The following is a 4686-nucleotide window of genomic DNA, read 5'->3' on the forward strand; positions in this document are numbered from 1 at the left end:
TAATAATAAAGAGCAGGAAAAAAAGAAAGAGCTGCCGAAAGAAACTCCGAATCAAAAAAAGAATAAAGACAAACAAGAAAATGGAAAAAAGATAATAACAAAAAATAACAACAAAATCTGATTATTATCAGAGTAAAGTAAATTTTAAGTGTAAGTGCAGAAACTTGAATCAGGATATTATTATCTAATAACTTTACTGTAAAACCACATAGAATCATAAAGTAAAACCTAGACTCGACAATATTAAACAACGCAAATATTAATTCCAGTGACTATACAGTATGGCACCAAATAAAGACATAAATAATAATAAAGAGCAGGAAAAAAAGAAAGAGCTGCCGAAAGAAACTCCGAATCAAAAAAAGAATAAAGACAAACAAGAAAATGGAAAAAAGATAATAACAAAAAATAACAACAAAATCTGATTATTATCAGAGTAAAGTAAATTTTAAGTGTAAGTGCAGAAACTTGAATCAGGATATTATTATCTAATAACTTTACTGTAAAACCACATAGAATCATAAAGTAAAACCTAGACTCGACAATATTAAACAACGCAAATATTAATTCCAGTGACTATACAGTATGGCACCAAATAAAGACATAAATAATAATAAAGAGCAGGAAAAAAAGAAAGAGCTGCCGAAAGAAACTCCGAATCAAAAAAAGAATAAAGACAAACAAGAAAATGGAAAAAAGATAATAACAAAAAATAACAACAAAATCTGATTATTATCAGAGTAAAGTAAATTTTAAGTGTAAGTGCAGAAACTTGAATCAGGATATTATTATCTAATAACTTTACTGTAAAACCACATAGAATCATAAAGTAAAACCTAGACTCGACAATATTAAACAACGCAAATATTAATTCCAGTGACTATACAGTATGGCACCAAATAAAGACATAAATAATAATAAAGAGCAGGAAAAAAAGAAAGAGCTGCCGAAAGAAACTCCGAATCAAAAAAAGAATAAAGACAAACAAGAAAATGGAAAAAAGATAATAACAAAAAATAACAACAAAATCTGATTATTATCAGAGTAAAGTAAATTTTAAGTGTAAGTGCAGAAACTTGAATCAGGATATTATTATCTAATAACTTTACTGTAAAACCACATAGAATCATAAAGTAAAACCTAGACTCGACAATATTAAACAACGCAAATATTAATTCCAGTGACTATACAGTATGGCACCAAATAAAGACATAAATAATAATAAAGAGCAGGAAAAAAAGAAAGAGCTGCCGAAAGAAACTCCGAATCAAAAAAAGAATAAAGACAAACAAGAAAATGGAAAAAAGATAATAACAAAAAATAACAACAAAATCTGATTATTATCAGAGTAAAGTAAATTTTAAGTGTAAGTGCAGAAACTTGAATCAGGATATTATTATCTAATAACTTTACTGTAAAACCACATAGAATCATAAAGTAAAACCTAGACTCGACAATATTAAACAACGCAAATATTAATTCCAGTGACTATACAGTATGGCACCAAATAAAGACATAAATAATAATAAAGAGCAGGAAAAAAAGAAAGAGCTGCCGAAAGAAACTCCGAATCAAAAAAAGAATAAAGACAAACAAGAAAATGGAAAAAAGATAATAACAAAAAATAACAACAAAATCTGATTATTATCAGAGTAAAGTAAATTTTAAGTGTAAGTGCAGAAACTTGAATCAGGATATTATTATCTAATAACTTTACTGTAAAACCACATAGAATCATAAAGTAAAACCTAGACTCGACAATATTAAACAACGCAAATATTAATTCCAGTGACTATACAGTATGGCACCAAATAAAGACATAAATAATAATAAAGAGCAGGAAAAAAAGAAAGAGCTGCCGAAAGAAACTCCGAATCAAAAAAAGAATAAAGACAAACAAGAAAATGGAAAAAAGATAATAACAAAAAATAACAACAAAATCTGATTATTATCAGAGTAAAGTAAATTTTAAGTGTAAGTGCAGAAACTTGAATCAGGATATTATTATCTAATAACTTTACTGTAAAACCACATAGAATCATAAAGTAAAACCTAGACTCGACAATATTAAACAACGCAAATATTAATTCCAGTGACTATACAGTATGGCACCAAATAAAGACATAAATAATAATAAAGAGCAGGAAAAAAAGAAAGAGCTGCCGAAAGAAACTCCGAATCAAAAAAAGAATAAAGACAAACAAGAAAATGGAAAAAAGATAATAACAAAAAATAACAACAAAATCTGATTATTATCAGAGTAAAGTAAATTTTAAGTGTAAGTGCAGAAACTTGAATCAGGATATTATTATCTAATAACTTTACTGTAAAACCACATAGAATCATAAAGTAAAACCTAGACTCGACAATATTAAACAACGCAAATATTAATTCCAGTGACTATACAGTATGGCACCAAATAAAGACATAAATAATAATAAAGAGCAGGAAAAAAAGAAAGAGCTGCCGAAAGAAACTCCGAATCAAAAAAAGAATAAAGACAAACAAGAAAATGGAAAAAAGATAATAACAAAAAATAACAACAAAATCTGATTATTATCAGAGTAAAGTAAATTTTAAGTGTAACAGAAATATAAGACTCTGACGAATAAATCTGACAAGAATTAAAAGTCAATTAAAGCCAAAGACTGGATGATAATGTGTTATTCAGTTTAGTAATAAAAAGAATCTATGTCAAAGCTATTAATAAACTCTTCGGTCTTGTTTCTGGCCCTCCTCAATATGATAACTGATAAATATTCATGCAATAAGTCTAATGCAATTAACATTGTATGAAATAAAATTCTGCAAAATACATTCAATCAACCACTGTGCATAAGATATCGTAAATCGTTATGAAGACGTGTCAAGACGTTTCATAGAATTCACAATTAAATTAACAATTAAAATCAACAGCAACTATACTCTTTTTGTTATGCTTAAAATAAATAAATTTTTTATACCAATTATGAATTAAATTCATGCCTTGTTTAATTATTGACATGCCCTCTCCTCCTCCCCTACCTGAATTATAAATTGTAAGCGGAGATATGTATTGAAGACTCCAGTAACGTGTTAGTACATTCCTTATCAATTATAAGGATGATGAAATCCACATAAAAACACAAAGTAAATATGATCCTATTCAAGTGTATGTAATTTGATTAATCAAGAGTGAAATTTAAAAGAAATTCTTTTAGTTATATTATATTGTATTTTATGCTATTTAATTTTAATTAAAATATTTTTTATTACTAGATGCAGCAGAAACTTGAATCAGGATATTATTATCTTTGCGCAAATAAGCAATGCATTATACGAGCCGCCGCCGACAGTTTCTTTGCCATCAACTTCAGACGAAAAAAAGCATTTCGGAATGATGATTTCCTTCGTGCAATATATTATCGGACTCTATGGTTGTCTTACTTGCAATTGCGAATAATTATATAGATGTGTTTCATAATAGATATATTGTAGAAATTAGCGTCATTTTAGACTTGTTAAAGATTTGGGGAAAAAAATATTTCATATATGGATTCCTTCGCATCAGAGTAATGAAATGACAGATTGACTTGCAAAAGAGGCGACAGAAGAAGAATCTGATCTCAGTGTCGAGGTTCCACTGAAAGATTTTAGACGAGAATTTAGACAAGAGACTTGGAATATGGACACAGGATAGAATTGTATAAATATAAGGCAAGATTTAAAAACCAATTTTATTTTAAAAATTTCTATGAGAGAAACAAAAAGAAATCACTATTTCATAAATTGAACAGGCAGAGATATTTTGTTACTTTGGTCAACAGGTCGAATCATTTCAAGTTACTAAAATGTTTCAAAATGTTTCTTGCTTACTGGATTCTTATTAGTTCAGAGTCATTGGGACATTTACCTTACTGAAACGGGAGAGCATCCCGTTTTACGTTGCAATATAGCTAATCACAACGATCAATGCTTATAGAGTTTTAGCAAATAGGCGCTACTTGTAACATGTAGTCAATATTCTTGTTAATCTATAAAAGCTAGTCTTCTTCTTTCGTTTTTGTTTTCTATTTGGGGTATGCATGTAAGTAACAATAAATACTGTTATTGTACTGAAAGCTTAATTTTACATAACTTTTTTGTAACGAAAGCTCAGAGTTATGAATTCGATGACAGTTATGATGTCCCTGTGACACCCAAAAAGAAAAAAATCTCTTCTATATTTATTCTTGTTGAAAATAATCATTTACTCTGGCTTCATTACACTTACCAGAGTTCAATGATTGGTTGACTCCATGCGAAAATGATAAATATAAAGCAAAATGTAAAGCGTGCGATCAAATTTTAATAGCAGGGCAAAGCGATTTAAGAAACACGCTAACACGTTAATACATAAGCAAAATGTAAGAACAAACGTTTTATAAATTTATTTACATTTTCAATACGCGCGTTTAAAATTAATATAACTTAATAATTCTAATAACGTATAATAAAATTATATATATCTCATGTAACATTTATTTGTGTAAAATTTGAAATTCTAAATAATTTTTCATTACGTGCGTGTAAAGATTGCTCCCTCGACCTTCTCATACAAGAATACTAGAGAATGTAAATTTGATCGTATATAGTATAAACGAATAAGCTAAATAACTTCATTTCGTAAATTTATTTAACATACATTTAAAATTAAAAATTAATATA

This window comes from Trachymyrmex septentrionalis, unplaced genomic scaffold, assembly GCF_001594115.1.
Source record: "Trachymyrmex septentrionalis isolate Tsep2-gDNA-1 unplaced genomic scaffold, Tsep1.0 scaffold2, whole genome shotgun sequence".
Lineage (NCBI taxonomy): Eukaryota > Metazoa > Arthropoda > Insecta > Hymenoptera > Formicidae > Trachymyrmex > Trachymyrmex septentrionalis.